The following is a 20,670-nucleotide window of genomic DNA, read 5'->3' as shown; positions in this document are numbered from 1 at the left end:
TGGGCAATTCTGATGGCAGAAAGGACAAGAAGGTAACAGGTCCAAATATATATATGTATATATATATATATACACACACACACACATATATATAAATTGTTTTGAAAATCTGAGGTGTTGATCTGTAAAAACAATCTTCTCTAACCTTGGAGTCCAGAATTCACAAAATGCTAGAGGCAGTGCAGAAGAGCGATATCAAGGGCATAACTGACATTTTCTGTACATTCTCTCCATGCCTAACTCAGAGCAATAGCCCTGTGTCCCCTCCAACGAAAGCCAGCAGCCATGTTGGAGGCAGTGCCCACAAGTCCTCAGGGACACCAGTCCCCCCTCCCCCCCCCCGCACACACACCCATTCCATGTGATCACAGCCAATGGGAGAAGTTTGTCTTCACAATATTTCATGAGGTCCTAAACAAGAGAGCAGTAGAATGCCAAGACTTGCACACAAGGCACAGAGCAGACACATGGGAATTGAGGAAAGCAACAGAACCTCGAACCACTGGAAATGGGACAAGTCTTGTGTGCTGGAAGAAAGAGCCCAACAACATAGAAAAGACTCTTGTCAGTACCTCAGAGGCACACAAATGTTGTATATGCAATGAAGAAGGCGTTTTCCAAATCCATCTGTTCTTTCAAACAAGAGAATTATTCCCTTGTTTGGAGCCAGCCAAATCCACTGCTCACTGTGCTGCCTGTGGAATTGTGTACATTTTCACACTGAACATATTAATAAAAGACTAATTTGATAATTCAAACAAACTGGTTTGGAAGTCAGTTGGCTGCTTCATGTTTGATTTCCAAGCCTTTTATGTGCCTATTTATGTTTGTGCCAGTACTAGGGCTTGAACTCAGAGCGTGGGTGCTTTTCTCTAGCTTAACTCAAGGCTGGGACTCTACCACCTGAGCCACAGTTCCACTTCTGGTTTTTTTGGTAGTTACTTGGAGATCCGAGTAGCACAGGCTTTTCTGCCCACGCTGGCTTCGAACTGCAATTCTCAGGTCTCAGCCTCCTGTCACCAGGATTGGTGCCTGGCCCCAAAGTTCTATTATGCCTTAACTTAGAGCTTAGTTTCATGCACCAAATGTGGGCATTGAGCACCCTGTCAGGCACACGTTTCTGAGTGTGAGTGTGCCCGGAGTGAGGCAACACAATGGCCATGAGACAGGAAGCAGAGCTTGGTGGGAATTTCTTTGAGGCACAAGGAGCCCAGTTTATTCCTCACATGAAGCCTTGTGGAAGAAGGGATGTTTCTGGAATGTTCTTTGTCTCAGGCATGAATCTGAACCAGCAACATCTCCAACTGCTAAACCCTGGGCTTCTCTATTTATCTTCTTGTTCCTTTATGTACAACTCCAGTGTGTAACTTCGTAAGATTCTACAACATGCAGTTCAGTAGGGCTGTGTATTTCACCGGCTCCAAATAAAAAGTAATTTCCTTGTCCTAAAAGAGCTGAATCCAGCCAGAATGTTCTTCATCCATTTTCTATTATTGTTACCTAATACTGCTTTGGATCTGTAGCTACTGGTGAGCTGGCAGATCCCCTCTTCCTCCACCACAACAAAACTAAGCTCGCCCACAAGCTCTCCACATGTCCACGTGTCTCACCTGCCACGCAGGTGTTTCTATGCATTATTGGTGGCTGCTCAGCCAATACACACTTGGGGGAATAAGGGGGTGTCCCTTGGAGGTGCCTTGGCTGCTTCTGTGAGATTTCTACTGTAAAATTCTCAATGCTTGGGTGAGAGAAACTGCTTGGCCCCCTTACCCCCCCCACACACACACAACTCACACATGGCACTCTCTTCTCACCCATCTGCTCACATTGGGTCCCAGGTGCTGCCATCTCTTCAGAGCTCTCAAAATGCCAGCGACACAGGAGTGATTAGGTGAGAATCTCCATGTGGTTTATTGGACCCCGTGAAAATGTCTCAGGCTCCTTATCAGCCCAGCCTGCCTGAGCCCAGAGCCTGGATGTGCCCACACCGGCCACAGTGCTCCATATCTGACTTGCCACGCCTGCCATCCTCAACCCAAATGTCACTCAGCCTTCGTAGTAATTTAGACCTTTTGATCTTATACATCTGCATGTTTTGTCACAAATTGCATCCTTTGAGGTTTGAATCACATGAAATTCTCCAAAGGGCGGGGCGGGGGGGACGTGGCAGGTTTCACCCCATCTACACTTAGCATATGCTGCCTCTTTCTTGCCATATTGCACATGTTCAAAGCCATATGCTTGGATATGTATAAGGCATGGCTGAAGGTTCTAAGAAATCCCGGTTGCTCTCCATTCTACCTGGATTTTCTAGTTTAGTCTGTGATTAGATCCTATTGGCACAGAGAACTTGCTGGAATCACACCCTTGTGATTCCTGCATCTAGTGTTGTCTTCACAGCCGTCTCCACACTAGGTACAACAGCCACGGGTGGCCTGAACACAAACCAACCGAGAAGAAGCCGCCTCCCAGCCCCTGCTTCGTACCAGCAGCTGCAGGTGGGGTATGATCTGTTCCACGCTGTGGACTTTCATGTTGGCTGAGCTCTGACATAGCTCTGGCCTCACTGTGGCTGGAGCCTGAGTCCCAAAGTCCAGAACTGCTGGAGACACTGTGGGTTTGGGTGGAAATAGGTTGTTCCCAGCACCCTGGAAGCTTTCTTTATAACTGCACAGAAGGTTCCCCCAAAGGGGGGCATTCATGTGTGTTGTCCGTGGAATAACAGAATCTACGAGTGATAGAAAACCCGCCCTGGGTGGTGCTTGTTCTGTGCCTGAGGACTAAAGCCCTGTGCAGGGAAGACCCTGTAAAAAGTCCTCAGATGATTTTCTTGTGCATCTGTTGGCAATGTCTGAATATCTGAGAGTCTCTCTCTCTCTCTCTCTCTCTCTCTCTCTCTCTCTCTCTCTCTCTCTCTCTCTCTGTCTCCCCCCCCATCCCCATGCAAGTCCCCAGGCTGGAGGCCTTCAGCAGGTCAGACTCTCACCACCTATCCCTGGCCCTTTCATTTCTCTGAGCTGCTTTTAAGCCCCATTTCCGAAGTCAGGATGTTGGGGACCCATCTGTGCCTGATGTACCAGCCGGGCTGTGAAAGCCATGTGTCCAGCATACAGTGAATGTGCACAGCTCCTTGTTTCAAAACCCAGAACTTCCTTGGTGACAGCAGCAGAGCAGTAGGCCAAACAATGGCAATACTGGCCCCTGCTGGTTTGTCCTCCACAGACTCAAGGAAGTGAGGAAGACTGAACCATCTATCTCTAAGCTCCTCAGAGCAGCAAGATAGAAGTGGACCATTCTGAAGGACTTACTTTAGAAAAGACCACCAGCATAGCCCTTTAAGAGCCCACCCAGATTCCCCAACTTGAGGACCCTTATTATACTGAACGGCCTCCATCCTCTGCCAAAGTGCACTTCCTTCTTGGACATGGGTCTACTCCTACTTGAATTTATTTTTGGCCCTAGCTATAGCAAACCTATTTGTTTGGTCTCCTTTCAGACCTGTGGGCAAGTTCTCTCAATATTCCAGTACCCAAATTCAAGTCTCCCAGCAGCCACAGGTCCTGAGGGCTGGTCTGGCCTCTCTCTTCCTGTGCTGATTACCTACCTGATGTCTCTGGCACAGTTCACTTTGGCTCACCTCGGAAAAAGCGCTTCTCTGGGCCCCATTCTTCTTGCCTTGATTCCTTCCTGTTTCTGTCTCCTGCTTTCTAACATCTGGAGCCACACTAACTATCCCTATAGCTTGAAGACAGAAGCAGTGGGAAAGGCAGACACTCAGGTCACGAGTCAACTCCGTTGAAAACGAAATCGCCTATTTCCCCAACATGAAGACATTCACACACATAAGGTATTGTAACTTTCTCGGGGAAAATAGGCTACCTAATAGTGTGGGGGGAAAATAGCTGCCAGTTTAGGGAAAAAAATTAAACTTTATTACTTTATATAACATACAAAAATAAACTCAGAATTGGTTTTGAAACATCAAGAATAAAGTGATGAAGTAAAAATTAAAAAATAAGAGAGAAGTGGGAATCAACTTTCTAAAGCAAGATAAAAAAGATAGCCATTTAAACAGAAAATATTCCGAAAGTTGGTGGCTCAGGCAGCTTATTAGAAGGCTGAGAGCTAAGGATCACGGCCCAAAGCCAGTGGGGCAGGAAAAAACATGGGACTCATATCTCCAGTTTACCAGCAAAAAGTCAGAGGCGGAACTATGGCTCAAGTGGTAGAGTGCCAGGCCTGTGGGAAAAAGCTAAAGGACAGTATCCAGGTCTTAAGTTTAAGCTTCAGTACATATATACATACATATATATATATCTAAAATTAAATATTTCAGGATAGAGCACTTACCTAACATGTGTAAGGTCCTAAATAGATCCCAGCATTGCTAGATGAACAAATAAATATCTCTACAAAAGATGTAATGAACAAAATTTTTTTTTTGCCAGTCCTTGAGCCTCAGCACCACTTCTGGCTTTTTTTCTATGTATGTGGTACCGAGGAATCGAACCCGGGTCTTCATGCATGCTAGGCAAGCACTTTAACCACTAGGCCAAACTCCCAGCCCCTGAACAAAATTTTTTTAAAAATAAGTGTATACACTGAAGGTTCAAAATTTGTGATCTTAGTAGAGCTTTTACAAAAACAACAAGAGGCAAGGAAGAGGTAAAAAGAAGGGAAAAGAGCGAGGGAGAAGAGAGGCATGGGTGAAATGCCAAAAAGGCAATGAATAAGCCATAGATCTTCTAAATCAACTCTCTCTAGAACCATCTATTAGTTAATATATTTGTTTTATAAAATCACCATTTCTAAGGTATGACTCTGGAAGAGTATATATCTAGGAAGTACAAGGTCTGAGTTCAAACTCAAGACATCACAAAAACGAATTACATATTAATAAATAATTAATATTAATTCTTCAGCTAAGCTAGCTTTAGGAGATAGTTGATTCCTATGGGCAGAGGCAAGATGACATGTGTCTGAAACCCCAGCTACTCAGGAGAAAAATGTAGAAGGCAAATGTAGGAGCCCCAAGACAAAAGTGCAAGTCCTTGTCTGAAAAATAAACTACTGCAAAAAGGCATGGGGATATGGCTCAGTAGAAGAATGCTTGAAAGTGCAACATTGTAAGTTCAAACCCCAATATCATGTCCCTAAGTTCAAAGTAAAATAACTGTTCCTACAGGCCGGAGTTTAATCTTTCACATATTTTTTTTTTCAAAGTCTAGCTGCAATTTTACTGGATTTATGCCATAAAACAGCACACCAGGCAGGGCCAATTTTAAATATAGCCCTGAATGTAGAGCCCTTTTGTGTCAAGCCCTGTCATGCATGACAAACAAGTCTGGTGACTACAAAAAAAAAAAAAAAATCCCAGGAGGCCTAGAGTTCTCCATCAAGTGAACTGTTGTAAATTCTCCAGGAGATCAAGGGTGTGGGAGGCTGCTTGTGTGGTTACCAGTGTACAGAAAAGGCTGGAGGAGAAAGAGACAGGCACGGCTGGACACATGGATAGTGGCGGGGATATCCGTATTTCCTTCTTGCTCTGTCTCCTAAAACTCAGTCTGTTTCTGGGACTGTTGATTCTCAAGGTCAGCTCAGTCCTCAGGGACATCTTTGATCCTTTCATCTGGTGCACACACATAAATATGTATGTGTGTATATATATATATGTATGTATATATGTATATATACTATTATCTTAAAATAGCAAGCCATTTTTACAAAGACTCAGATGTACCATTTTCACATCATTTTACTTCACTCTAAATAATGCCCTCAATTTCACAGCAGAAGAAATAAACATTTGATCCAAGTGCCAGTGGATCACAACTGCAATCTTGAGAGTCATAGTACAAATCCAGCTTGGGCAGAAAAGGCCGTAAGACTCTTATCTCCAAATAACCATCCAAAAGCCAGAAGTGGATCTGGGGCTCAAGTGTAGAACCCCGTCCTTGAACAAAAAAGCTGAAGGCACCATGTAGGCACAGAGTTCAAGGCCCAGTTCTGGCACTTATGGCACACACACCCACATAGCATTACACGATTAGAAGTTGGTACTTGTGGCAAATGGAGGTGATTTGGGGACTTCATGTGTGTGCATTCCCTGCCCAGGCCAAGAGTAGCCCCAGCTGTCTGGTTGAATTTCTGAAGTGGGCAGGGATCCCAGAACTCTTGGCCTCTGGGTACCCAGGGCCTGAAGGGGGGTCAGGGGGGAAGGCTGTGCCCGTGGCACCCCTCCTCTAGGTCGCCTCCAGCTCTGAGTTGGCACCCATCACCTCCTGACTTTGAAGTCAAGGTTTCACTCTCTTCACAAATACTCATCACTGAAGGTTACCTGCTACTAAAATAACTTTCCATGAAATACTCTGAAAGCAGCTCCTTGCCTGTAAATGCCACAGTGTTATAAGAAATGTCCGTATTTGTGTGCGGTTAGGTCTCGTGTAACCGACTCCACACCGTTTTCAAGGTGATAATAGCTCATTTTGGTCATTTCCCAAGCCTGACATTTTCTCACTATGCTGTGGCACCTTCTCACTTCACTAAACTATTTTCTTCCTCCAGTTCTCAAGAAGTGATGGCTCTGGTTTCCTGAACTGCTGGTGGAGCCCATGTTTTTAAGGGTTGTCACTCTTGCTCCATAACTGGGAAACATGCCCAAAAGTCCCTACACAAGGTGTGGCTTTGTGGCCCTCAGGTGCCAGGCTTCTTGCTCGGTAACTATTCATGTGGGGGGTCTGCTTGAGGTGCTCAGAAAAAGAGAAAGAGGCCTGAGAATGACCAAAAATGAGGCTGAAGTTTCCTCATTGTCTGGTAAGACTTCTCAGCATCAGGTTGGCTGAGCTGTAAGATGCCACTCACCAGAGGCTAGATTGCATCACTTGCAAGTATAAAGCATGCACCTTTCTTCCTCTTTGTCTTTTTTCTTTCTTCATTTCTCTCTCTCCTTCCCTCCCTTCCTTTCTTCTTTTCTTCTTCCCTTTTTCCCTCTCTCTCTCCTTTTTTCCTTCCTTCCTTCCCTCCTTCCTGCCTTCCTTCCTTTCCTCCTTCCCCCTCTCCCTCCCTTCCTCCTTCCCTCCCTCCCTTTCTCCTTCCTTCCTTTCCTTCTTTCTTCCTTCCTCCTCCCCCCCACCCCCCGCTTTCTTTCCTTCTGCCAGTCCTGGGGTTTGAACTGAGGATCAGTGTGTTGTCTTTGACCTTTTTCACTCAAGGTTATCACACTTGAGCCCTAGATCCACTGGCTTTTTGTAATTAATTGAAGTTTTACACTTTCCTGCTGCCCACACCAGTCTTGAACCCCAATCATCAGAGCTCAGCTTCCTGAGAAACTGGGATGCCTTTCCTTTTCTTTTCATCTTTTCAATTCTTCTTTCCCTTCTTCTATTCTCTTCCTTTCTCCCTTTCTCTTCTTTTTCCTTCTCCTCGCAAAACATGAAGACCAAATTCAATCTTGGAAACTCTTGTTTTTCCATAGCTCAAGAAAAGTTAAAGTGAGAGTATCCGATTTGCATGCAGGTAAAAACGCCCTTGTTTCAGAAGGCGGACGGCATGCTCGTTACCAGCAATCGTTCCACACAGCTTTTCCACATAGAGCCCGACCTGGGCCTGGATGCCACTTCGGAGCCTCCTTGCCCAATTCCTGAGGGGCTCGTAATGCGTATTGCCACAAGCAAGTAGCATAAGCTAAGTAAGCAGTCTTAACAACATCCCTCCCTCCACCAGGAAGACGGTCCAGATCTTTCTCAGAGCTTTGCATAGTTCCTTGGTTGTACCAGGTAACTTCATTCTCACAAAGCATTCTTCTTGCAGGTCTGTCTGTCCATCAGATTCCCCTTCTACTAAGAATGGCAGTCAAGTTAGACTAGAGGCTCAGGCTCTCCCAGTACACACCTCATCTTCACTACTTATATATCTGCGATGCCAAATAAGGTGACACTGTGAGCCTACCGCTGGGAACGGATGACTCTGGGGAGACACAAGACAACTGGAGCACACACAGGTCCTAAACAATGAGTCACCCTGTCTGGACACCCACTCGCTTTCTGGGTCGTCTCCTCCTCCAGCTTGTTCAAAAACAATGTGCCCTTCTCATTAAGCATTCTGTTCGCTCTCTCTCCATCACTGTCCAGATCTAGACGGAAAAGGACTCCAAATGGAAATGGAAGGTGGCTAAAAGTAGGAACCCCCACGTGACTGATTGAATGCAGCCCCACCCACCTGACCTCAGGAAGGGACTGAGCTGGACAAAGAGGCCGCCACCTGGACCTCAGCCTGGCCTGTGACTGTGAGCTGCTGGGGGCTCTGAGTTAAGCCCCACCCCGAGGAGGCTTCCACTCAACTCCCATAGGCCACTGGGGCTCCTGTTGCATGGTGGGGCAGGTGGCAGCAGGTGCCCTGGGCTCTGCTTCTGCGCTAAGAGATAGAAGGTCATCTTGAAGCTGCCAAGTGGCTTAAAGCTGCCTGGCCTAGAGAAGGAGCTGTACAAAGGTGACCATGGCTGCCCTCTGTTCTCAGTAATCCCATAGCAAGAGGGCACTGACGTGAGCTCACGGAGGTGTGTGCCAGAGGTGACTGTTTGGTGAATGCCACTTGGTGCTGAAGGGACTGGGGGGCAAGGGGAGAGTTCTAGGTCCCTCTGAAACACTCAGTGCTAAGTACCCGCTGCCATATCAGATTGTCACCTAGAGTCCCAGCTCCTGGAAGCTCCTCAGACCTCTGCTGACTGTAATGATGGCTCCTCAGAGCTGAGCTGTGAGATCATGGTGCCTTCCACAGGTGAAGGGGTCCCTTTTCCGTCATCCCTGCCTGCCCCATAGGCAGGCAGGTGCACTTTATTCTCAAGAGTGACTGCCATTAAAAGGCTATTGGAGAGGCCGGGAATTTGGCCTAGTGGTAGAGTGCTTGCCTAGCATGCATGAAGACCTGGGTTCCATTCCTAGGTACCACATACATAGAAAGGCCAGAAGTGGTGCTGAGGCTCAAGTGGTAGAGCTCTAGCCTTGAGAAAGCCCAAGGACAGTGCTTAGGCCCTGAGCTCAAGCCCAGGACTGACAAGAAAAAAAAAAAGGCTATTGGAGTTCTGGGGTGTAGCTGAGTGAGAGCCCTTGCTTAGCATATGTGCGGCCCTGAATTGCATACCCAATACTGTGGGGGAAAATCCCAAAGGAAAAGCTGCGGTGATAATTTTTGTACAGAGAGAGGAAGGAAGAGAGGAAGGAAGGAAGGAAGGGAGGGAGGGAGGGAGGGAGGGAGGGAGGAAGGAAGGAAGGAAGGAAGGAAGGAAGGAAGGAAGGAAGGAAGGAAAAGAACTGCTCAGGAGGCTGAGGATCACAGTTTGAGACCAGCCCAAACAGAAAAGCCTGAGACTCCATCTCCAAAATCACCAGCAAAAGGTAGGCCCAAAGGTATGGTTTAAGAAAGAAAATCTCTAAATGGTATGCGAGGAAAGAAAAGGTCTTTGAGCAACTCTATGGGAAAGGGAGGCTTTGTTCTGGATATCTCTTCCTATAGCTTCACCTAAACTCTTAAGCAAAGCATGCATGGAAGTTTTATTTTCCTAATTTGCAGTTACAGGAAATACTGCCTATTTCCAGAGCTCCCCAAGATCCCCTCTCCAGGGATCTGGGAGATGGAGGCCATGGGAAAAGCAGTTCTGGCAAGGGGCTGCAAAGAAAGCTGCATTTCTCTGAATCATCCTAAGAGACTAAACCCAGCTGCACATGTTCTTCGAAAGTAGAATTGAGCAGAGCCAGACAAGGCAGTCCATTGGAGATTCAGTGTCCAAGATTCTGGCTCCATCTTGAGCTGCCCCTCTTAGACTCTCTGTTGCTCAGATATGACATGGGCTCATGGGAACCGAGATTCATGGGTCAAATGTGGGGATAAGCAAGTTGACAGATACACACACACACACACACACACACACACACACACACACACACCCATGCACCTGCCACCAGAAGCCTCTGGGAGTTCAGCTGAGTTACTCCACTTGGTTTAGGCAGCAGTCTTATTCTTTCATAAAGTCTGCATGACAAAGCACAGAAGCCTTGAACATACAGCTCAGGCCCCACCAGGAGATGGCTGGCTGTGTATCATGACTTCTTAAATCAGTGTCCTCAGACAACCCTGGCATTCTCTCTGCTCTGAAACATAATGAGCAATGTCTATTTCCGTCAGTCAGCCCTCACCTGCTTTTCACCCAGAATGAAGACAAAAATGAAGAAGAGCTTATCATTTTGGCACCTACAGGCAAGTGGAGGTGTGAATGAGCTGAAAGGAGCCACATGACTTGAAGGGGCCAAGGGGCCATTTGTCCTTCTCTAAGTGGCCATGCCAGTCTGTCCCAGGAGTGAGCATCAGTGACTACACACAGGTCTGCAGTCACCTCAGGCATCCACACATACTCAAGATCTCCTCTCTCACAGAGCTTGACCTCAGGTCCTGGGGTCTTCAAAGAAACACAGTGGGGATAATGCAAGGCATGTGACAGGCAAACTGAGCACATGCCTATGAATAAACACCCAAGACAACAGTGGCCAGCAGCCAAGCATCCTCACCTGCGTGGATTTTCTGTGGGGACCCCTGTCACCAGTCTATTTTGTGATACATGTCGTATCTTCTCAGTCCCCACCAGTGGCACCAGGCAGCCAGTGAAGAGAGACTGCGAATGTTGGAATGCTGAACACAATATCTAGAAGAAAGCCACCAAGAACTATCTTTGCCTGTCCAAGTTCATGTTTTCTGTTAAGAGAATGTCTGAGATAACTCTAGATTAAACCAAGGACAATAGAAAAACAGAGCTATGAGACCCGAACTCTCAGAATATTGAGAGTTTCCTGGAAAGGTAAATCAACCATGGCGTAACAGGAATTCAGATTTCTATCCTGGGTATGGGCTAATTCAGCCCTAAACTGCCCAGGATCCTGAGGTAGACAAGGGTTGCACAAATTGTAAATTGTTTGTTGTTTAGCTCTAGGTCCCCAAATAAGGAAGTCATCTAGCACTTGCATACAAACTAGAAGTGTTAATGACTGGAACATTATTAGCTTTGGATGTATCTTCAGTCCCCTCCCCCTATGCTAAACACAGCAAAAATGCCTGTTAATGGGGTCTGGGCATCTGACAGCAGGAACCACTTTGAGTCCCCTGGTTCCCCCTCAGATCTGTTCTTCAGCTGGTCTGCCTTGTTGGGTTGTGATGGGTTGCAACAATAGAAGGCTCCATTGAAGTTTAGAGAAAAATCAGTAACTAAAACAGCCTTGCTAGTCGTAGTTACTCAGAAGGCTGATGTGATGATCATGGGTTCAAAGCCAGCCCAGGCAGCAAACTCTGCAAGACTCTTATCTCTGATTCATCACCAGAAAAGCCAGAAGTAGAGCTGTGGACTAAAGTGGTAGACTGCAAGCCTTAAACATAACAGCTCAGGGACAGTCCCCAAGCCCCGAGTTCAGGTCCCTATTACTGGCACAAACAAAACAAAAACCACAAAATCACCCCCTCAACTGCAGAATGACAAGGAAATGAGCAGCTTTGCAGCATGCAGGACACAGAGGAGCCAGACTGGGGCGCCACAGATCCAATAGGAGTGTACTTGCCACACATCCTAGCCTGGGATTTTGGAAAATGGTCAAGTCATAGGAAAGATCTTTTCCGGTGCTTGAGAACAGTGGGGAGGGCTCTGTTGGGAAGAGGCCATCCTGCAATCATCCCGTGCCAGACCAATGTTACTGTGAAGTCATAACCATCCTTACACTTGGGGCTTCAGCTTGAAACACAGAGGCACTGGAAACAGGAGCCTGTTTGGTGCCTCTTCTCTGTTGGTGTTTCTGCCAAAGCCCTGGGCTGGCTTGGGAAGGAGCCTGGGTTAGAGATCTCTCTGGGAACTCTGAACTGGAGCTTCTATGGAAAGACCTGCCCATACATAGTCCAAGGCTTCCCGAATCCCTTTCCACGGGCTCCACACAGGCTATCCCCTGTACCATGGGCAAACCCAAAGCCAGGCCTCTCTGATCCTCTCAGCTTGCATGTCTTTGTGCCCTCTGCTGGCCACCTCTCACAGCCATGTTTGCCCAGGGCCCATTCCTTGGATCACAGAGACCACTCCTGTAGATGGCACAATTGTGGCATCTCCCTCCCCTCTACTCCACAGCCAAAGTGAACTCAGTGTCTTGAGGTCTTCTGCTCTGGAACTGGAGGGGAGATGTGGGGCCCTGAAAGAGGTCCTGGGCTGCCAAGTAGACGATAAAAAGGCAATTTCCAAGGAGGCCAAAAATTCAGGGTCCCCAATGACCACCAAGAAGCTGAATCCGATGTAAGGGCACAAGAGTCTTTATAACAAGCTCAAGCCTAGACTCAAAACTGACACTGGCGCAGCAGGTCTGAGTTGACAGCCCGATCCTCCTGTTAGCTGGGTTTTTCTGATAGGCTCATGCCTATAAATCAGCTACTCAGGAGGCTGAGATCTAAGGATTGTGACAATCAGGGACAATTCTCAGGCTCTGAGTTCAAGCCCTAGGACTGTTGTGTATGCGCATGCATGTGCACACACACACACACACACACAATCATTACTAGTTGCTTAAATGTGGAATACTTTGTGGACCACAACTGACCATAGGTAACTGATACCAAAGAGAGAAAAAAAAATAATGCAGAAGTGGAGTCTACTGTAGAGTTGTCCGTCCCATCATCCAGAAAACATCTGTGCACACGGGGCACACACAGCTGGGAACATCTGGATTGAAACGAAGTGAACTTGACTTAAAGTTCCAGTTCAGTTCCGAGTCACCTGGCCGCCTCTCCAGTGCCCAGTAGCCACGTGTGGCTTGTGACCTTGGCACTGGGTACACCATACACCGGTGTCCCCTCTGCTGGAGCTCTGCTTCAGACAGACTGAGACACCTCAGGAAGATGCCACGTGATTTCCCAAGTCCCCTCTGAGAGCTTCCCTTTTCTTCCTTGTCTGCTGTCACTGCTTACCCCAGGGTCAGGGGAAGCCAGCAGTGGCCAGGACAGACATACAGAGGGCGCCCCTGGGATGCTGTGTGTCTGTTGGCAGCTGCCTCAGGCAGCAGCCCAGGCCTTGTGCAGTTCCCACAACCCTGCCATGGAGTCTACAGTGTTGTAGTGGTTATCTAGATGATAGATATCCTTCCTTCCCCCACTTGACGACACCCGCGGATCAGCAAGAATCCCCAACAGTTTCCCAACAGTCCTTCCTGTGTATTTAGGGGAGTGGGGGACACTTGGAGAAACCAATAGAGTTTCTATTGACTTCGTTTAAAAAATTCGTGTTGCCATAGCTTCCTGTTGCAGACTAAATTCATATACCCTAAAGAGACCATGATAGAGAAAGTTTAGTAGGAAAATTCAGGATGAGAAATTAAAAACGAGGACAGGATAAGCCCGGTGGGTTTTCTCATGTTGGTTGCCACAGCTACGGTGAGATGAACCTGCAGAGGCTCATAGTGCTGGATGGCTCTTCCTGTCTGCCAGACACACAGGTGAGAGTTAGGCCCACGCTCTCAGAAGGTTTTAATTAAAATTTACTTCAAAACTAGAAAGAAAAACATGAATATATTTTCAGTGAATACACTATAATGAATCCTTCCTGAATGAAATTAACATATATATGTGAATATATATGTAGCCATATATATATATGTATACATGTATACATATATGTGTGTGTATATATATGTCATATATACATATATATATGACTACTAAAGCCCCAACCATCCATCCCCTCTGCTTTCCAAATACAAGAGGAAGGAAGTAGGGGGAAAAGGTTAACTCTGGGACCCATGAGAATTGTGAGACATAGTGGACAAATGTTTACATGGCTAGATATCAGACTTCTTTAAAGAGCCTTCCCAGAGTTCTCAGGGATTTTTTTTAAATTTGCATCTTCTTCTGGCCACGCCCACCTGCAAAGGAGCCTGGGAAATCCAGCATTAATGGGATACACTTCAATGCCTTGTCAACCTCCATGTTAGCTGATGTCGCAGGGAATGGAGGCAAAGTGGGAACTGGATGGCTCTACAACTGGATGCATTTCCTGGCATGCTCGGTCCTGAGTGGATGGGGAAAAGTCCCCTAGCTCCCTGGGACCAGGATCTAACAGAAAAGAACCCAAAGGGATTTGGCTGCAATGATAGTGAAGAAGAAGACACTCTTTATTTGGCCTTTGTTTTAATCATGTTGGATTTCTCATCATCCACACAGCCAGCGAGCACCTTTCATTTCCTAATGGAAGGATGGGGATGAGCCAGGTATGGTGGCCCAGACCTGTGATCCCAGCACCCACGGGACTGAGACAGGTGGATTCAGAGCTCAAAGCCAGCCTGAGCGACATGGTGAGATTTTTGTCTCAAAACAAAACAACAACAAATAATAATAATGACAGCCCAAATTCCATTGTGATCACCCAGTGCAGCCTGCTTAGTGCTAGGCTGGCCCTGGGCCGGGTTCTTGGCCCATCTGGTCTCACTCAGCCCTCAGGAACCCCACAGTTCTGCCACGGGCCCTGCATTGTTCAGATGAAGTGCGGGGGACCTGAGGATGGAGGAAGATGTAGCAGGCCAAGCTGGCAGTAAGTAGAAAGGCAAGCTCTGCCTTCAGTCTGGTTCTCAGACTCCAGGGATATGGACAGACTCCTTCTTGCTGGATATAAATGGATGCAAGTTTTGTATCCTCGTTGCCCCAGAACACTTGCACAGGAAGCACCACGCCATCCAGGAAGCCATGTGGACTTGTCTGAGCGAGCATCTTCCCCTAGTGAGCATGCACAGGAATCCTGTGCATTTGAAGAATCAGCCTAATAACTCCCTCTTCTCATCTGCCAGCTCCTCCTGAGTCAGGACCAGGGCCTGGAGTCCCCTGTCAGCCTGGCTTCAGTGAACTTAGCCCAGAGTCACTGGGCTCTTTTACTTAGAGCTGGAAGGAAAGGCTCATCTCCAAGTCCAGCCCAAACTGGAAATCCCCCAATTACCTACTGGCAGTTTGGAACCAAAGGGGCTCATGGGATGCCACGGGGTGGGGTGGCATGGGGTGGGGGAGTTTTGCCTTAGAACCACCGCCCTCTGTGCTTCTCTCCTCCCCCCATCTTCCTCTTCCAGCTCCTTTTCAGACAGGCTGGCCAGTGATAGACGCAGACCAAAAGGTTTCACGGGGAGTTTTGTGAAAGCTCTTCATGGAAGACTAACAGATTAACTTTAATCTCCCTAACTTTCCTTCTTCCTCCAGTAGAAAATACAGATGTGATGATCGGAGCTTCTGCAGCCTTCTTAAAACTATAAGGTAAGTTGGAGTAAGGAAGTCAGGGCTAAGATAAAAGCAGAAAAATAGATGAGCTGTATACACAAAGAAGCAGAACTCTTTTTCTGGAGAAAAGAAAGGCAAACCTGACTCTTTTTTTTTTTTTTTTTGGAACCACTGCTCTTTGCATCCATTTTCCTACATGTCCAGTGCTCTTTGCATCCATTTTCCTACATGTCCAGTTAAAATGGGTAGAAACCCATGCATGCCTCTCAAGGTCTATAAATCATTCAGCTAAAAGTTAAAATGACACATTTTCCACCATCATTAAACATTTGTATATTTTAATAGAACAGATTTTAAAAGAGCAGAGAGAAGAGTTAATACCTCTGTTTAGAAGCTCTTGTTGAATACTAATCAGTTCTAGCAGCAGAAGATTGACAGGAAGACCAGTGGTCGGGGGGGGGGAGTTCTACTGCTGCCCTTAGCTTTCTAACTACATTAAATTCATCAACACGTGTGTTTTTTCATCAGATAGCATCCTGAGACCAGCCAAGCAGCTCACCCACTCATCCTTCCAGCAAATCAACTTCCTTCTATCGACTTTGTTGGCATTTCCCTCATCTGAATCAACCAGACACCTCCAGAGTTTGTAGGGAGCCTCACACATGAGTCAGCAATAACTTCAGCCAACGTAAGCGAGAGAGGTGTCAGCCTCCAGACCCCAGACACCAAGGACGGGGCCACGTAAAGTACCCAAAGCTACACTGCACCGGGCTAGTGAGCCATCCGATCAACCCAGGCCACTTCTAGACTCCACAAAATGGACCAGAGGCTTTCTAGGCTCTACGCAGTCTTGAAATGTCTTGGGACATTTCAAATTTCTTTGGCAAAGAAAGGCCATACTGGTTTTAGTTTGAAGTATCTCTTATTTAATGTTTTCAATATGACTCATCTGTGTATACTGTGATGAGTTTTCAAACAGCCACGATGGAGAGACCAGACGCCAGCAGTGTCAGGGACAGGCAGGCGCTGCCCAGCTCCTGGATGGCCCAGCTACTGCCACTGGGGTCTCACGTCGGTGGTCTGTGTCTTCTGGCCTGTGCCCCATCTGGCTGGGTCATACACGGAACCCTGCAGGGCGCCTGCTTTTCCTGATTCTGCTGTGTAAGTGGGGGCCAGGGTCTCCCCCAGGTCCACCCCATCACTGTGAGTCTGGGTCTGATGCCTGCTGGGGAATCGTGTGACGGAGGCACGTGACTGCCCCCTTTCCTGCCATCCTAGGGTAAGAGCTATTCTTGTTCTCTTCCCCCCTCACCCCCACCCTTATTTCATTTTGCTAGCACTGGGGATTGAACTCAAGGCCTCGAGCTTGCTAGAAGGGTGCTGCACCACTGCCCTATGCTCCCGCCTGTTGGGGCTTTGGTTATTTTTCAGATACTTTTGCCCTGAGCCATCCTGTTTTGGTGATCCTCTCACTTCTGCCTCCCGAGTGTAGCTGGGATTACAAGTGTTAACTACCACATTGTCTCTGGGATGATATGGACTGACAAAGACAGGGATGTCATGGAGACCCTCTGGGCTTCTTGGAGAAGATCAGGGAGAGTTTCTAATTGCTCAATTAATAAGCTCTCTGGGAACCCTAGGGCCTGTTATAGGGCTGGAATCTCACTCCAGAGCCATGAGGATGATGACTTGATGGGGTCCCACAGGTCAGGGGGACCCAGACAGACACAGCAGTATGGATGCCATTTCTGAACAAGCGAACACGCATGACACCACGGAGTCTCTCAGCTTCTCATGGAAGCTTCCCATGTCTCACCAGAAGACTGAATGCTACTCTCACTCACAGAACAGTTACCGAGGACTCACGGAATTTTCTTTGAGCGTTTTCTGTTGGCAGCTGATCTTCTACAAAGCACCCTCAGAGTCTACCATGGACCCCCCCACCCACTGGTCTTCCTTCTCATCACCCTACACACACAGCATGCCCATCTGTGGTCCCTTTTCCTTACTGGATTAACTGTCTCTGCCTCAGCTTATTCCTTCTGCGTTAGGGGCACTGGCTTGGTCCCCACCACCTACACCACTACCCAAATTCTTCATGAATGACACAAGTCATTGGCCACCTCACAGCCATTGTCAGGAAGATTGGAAGATGAGGAGTGCACAAATTTGTTGTGGCTCTTGTCATGGGGCTGGTGGCATTTTTCTTGGAGCACTTACAAAAAGACAAACACAGCCGGCCTCCCATCTTGGCAAGGCCTAGTGTGTCTTACGGATTGTGATGTGTACCCCTGAATGACAACGATCTGTCCCTGGGAATGGCGGGGTCTTTCTTCAAAAGTCCAGGAGTTGTCACTCAGGGCCCCCAAGCCAATAAGAGGATCTGCCTGATTTGCCAGGCTCCTACCTGTAATCCCAGCTTCTCAGGTTCAGGAAGATCATGGTTCAAGGCCAGCCTGAGCTGGAAAGCCTATGAGACTCTTATCTCCAATGAACCGCCAGAAAACCAACAGTGGAACTATGGCTCAAGCAACAGAGCACCACAAACTCAAGGACAGCAGACTGGGCTAATCTTTCTGGAGCCCTTTGTACCTCCAGGCTCTGTTTTGAGCACGTGGCAGAGCTAACACCCCAAGTTCCCGCTCCTGGGGGCCAGCAGTGTAGGGGATCAGTCAGCCTGAGGTTTTCTTTAAAAGGTAACAGTGAAGTTTGGGGTTGGGGTGATTTGTGGCCTTGGGGTGTGGCAGGCCAGTAATCATGATAGAGAGCCAGACCCCACCCATAATTATCTAAACACAGGAAAAGAGCCCTGCACAGGGCAGCTTGCGGTAGTGGAACAGACTCCAACCTAGCTTTCAGGGTTCCAAAATGTTCTTTCACTTTCTAAGAAGAGTGAGGCTGGGAAACCTCGCTTTCTGATTAGAAGCCAATTCATCTCCCCAGGAAGCAGGGTGATCTGAGTGCTGGCTCTGGCGGTTTCCACTCAGCTTGGGGACCTGACACAGTGCAACCTCTCTGGATACCTGTACATCTGTCTCCCTCCCTCCCAGCCCTTCAAGGACAGCAGATTTCATTCTTTTCACTTCACAAATTTCCTCTAGGAAACCAAAGATCAGCCAAGGGAGACAGGGAGGCAAGATGTGTTGTCCGAGTGAGTTGCAAATCCCTCAGTCTAGGCGATCTCTTGGCCATTGCACAGAAGTACCAGGATCCAGGAGGGGTCGTCCTCTACCTCTGTGCAAAGATCAAACAGCCTCCCCTACCCAGCCTCAAGTTCACCCACGGGCTGCTCCAATTTTAGCACCAGGTGCTAACTCATTATTAGCTCAGGAAACCCACGCGCCTCAGCCACTGGGCTGCAGAGTTCTTGTCATAGCCCACAGCCTTGATCTGCTGCTCTTAAAGCAAATTCGAAAAAAAAAAAAAAAGGTACACGGAGTATTTATGACAGGTTAACCAATTCATTTACAGTAACTAGGATGATATTTTTAAAAATATTTCCTGGCTGGGCACTCATGCCTGTAATCTTAGCTATTCAGGAGGATCTGAGATCTGACAATCATAGCTCAGAGCCAGCCGGGGTAGAAAAGTCCAAGAGACCCTTATCACCAACTAACCAGCAAAAAGTCAGAAAGTGGAGCTGTGGTTCACTTGGTAGAGCACCAACCTTGAGTAGATAAAACAAAGTAATGGTGCCCAGGCCCTGAGTTCAAGCCCCAGTACCAACACACACACACACACACACACACACACACACACACACACACACACACATCCTGTGTTATACTATACAAATAAAGGCAAGTCCACCACAGTAGTCACTGCTCCAAAATCAGCCATAAGTCAAGGTCAAATTCAAAGGAAGCACCCTCCAGCTGCCCCCCCAGCCCCTTCCCTACTCAGAGCCCCCAACCCCATCCCACCCCACCCAAAGCATGCTGGTTATCTTCCTGATTTTTACCAGTCTGGGACTTCCAGCCTTAAGGGAAAGAACAGAACCCAAGCTCCTGGAAGCATCTAGACGCATTAAGTGAAGAAAGCCCAAATTCTGCCTTGCTATTGTATTTCTGCTTCGCATGCCAGGCTGCTGAGATCAGGCAGTCAGCAATTGCTCAAGGGTTCCTTCCTCCGCTTCTGAGAAACGGAAGCTCCTCCGGCAGCCTCAGCACTCTGGGGTTAGTGCAGAGGCGCCCACCTCCATCGCTGAACTTCACTCTGACTTCTAGAAAGCAGCCTGGAGCCTAGACACTGGTCCTGAGAACTCTCCCAGACAATGTGATGCGGGCTAAGCCCCAGCTTTCCCACCACCAATCAGCCAAGAGTTCCCCTGAGAGGAATCAGCCTAGCACGGCATAACCATGGACTTGGGGGCCGGGGGAGCACACAGAGCCACTGTTCTGAAATTATAGACCTCCAGAGTCTACAAGAAATCCAGGATCCAAAGCTCAGGACACAGCCACTTTGACAGGGCCCAAGGCTCTGGGACACATTTAGGGATCGTGGTAAAATGACAGAACTTACTCACCAGGGAGAAGCTGCGGGCTGCTCTGTGAAGACTCCAAGAAGTTCAAGGGTTCAGGCTTTGAAATTTGCAAAGCAGCAGCCCTACAGTGAGTGAGACCCCTCCATTCCCAGTGATGTCCATACAATTGAGACCAAAAAGGGGGGTGAAAAGGCGCACACCTCAGCCTTGGTTCTCACTGGGACGAGATGACTCAGGCTGAGTCAGGGCGGGCCACTTCCTCTCCCGACATTCTCTTCATACTTGTGAGCAGGGTTGGTCCAGTTCCCAGGGTCCCCAACGCCCTTCCGGAAAGAGCAGCCTTCCTGACCCTGCCCCAGACCCACAGGCACATAACCCAGGGATCGCCCTCTCTGGGAAAGGCTTGATTGAGAAGACTTGGGAACAAACGGAAAGTGAATTGCATTCAAATGGCAAATAGTCACTGCAATTGTGCATTGCCTTGCAAGACTGTGGCTTGAAATTCACTGCTCTCAGGGCAGTCTGGGGAAGGTCTGGGGAAGGGAAGTTCCCTTCCCACTGCCTTTTGCTTTAAGATGCTAGGGCTAGCTTCTGCCTAAGAGCCCTGGATTCCACACTTGCATTCTTCCACTTGCATCCTGCATACACCAGTTCCCAGATTCTAAAGGCAGCCCCTCTTCAGATCTGGTGATGAAATGAGCTTTTGCTCTGATTTGTTGGGGGATTTTTGTTGTTGTTTTTTTCCTCTGACAATACTGGGGCTGGCACTTGAGCAACAGTTACACTTTGGGCTTTTTCGTCCCATGGACTTTTCAGCCTGGGCTGGCTTCAAACTGCGATCTCAGCCTTCTGAAGAGCTAGTATGACAGGGAGAGGCTCCCAGCACCCTGCTTCTGCACTGCTGGAAAGCTTTCGTGACT

The 20,670-nt window shown here is 47.8% G+C and overlaps 1 long non-coding RNA gene across 1 annotated transcript in view; it reads right to left on the bottom strand.

Moving 5' to 3' along the window:
- Nucleotides 1-20,137, bottom strand: part of LOC150060254 (uncharacterized) — a 56,969-nt gene extending 36,832 nt beyond the window's left edge. The window contains exon 1 of the long non-coding RNA XR_016536121.1: nt 19,793-20,137. This is a non-coding gene — a long non-coding RNA (uncharacterized LOC150060254). The remainder of the gene's footprint in view (nt 1-19,792) is intronic.
- Between the last annotated feature and the right edge of the window lie 533 nt (nt 20,138-20,670).

The sequence above is a fragment of the Megascapheus bottae genome, chromosome 7 (genome assembly GCF_031878675.1).
Source record: "Megascapheus bottae isolate mThoBot1 chromosome 7, mThoBot2.hap1, whole genome shotgun sequence".
Classification (NCBI taxonomy): domain Eukaryota; kingdom Metazoa; phylum Chordata; class Mammalia; order Rodentia; family Geomyidae; genus Megascapheus; species Megascapheus bottae.
Note: the sequence above shows the minus strand (reverse complement) of the source record. Positions and strands in the feature narration are given on the sequence as shown.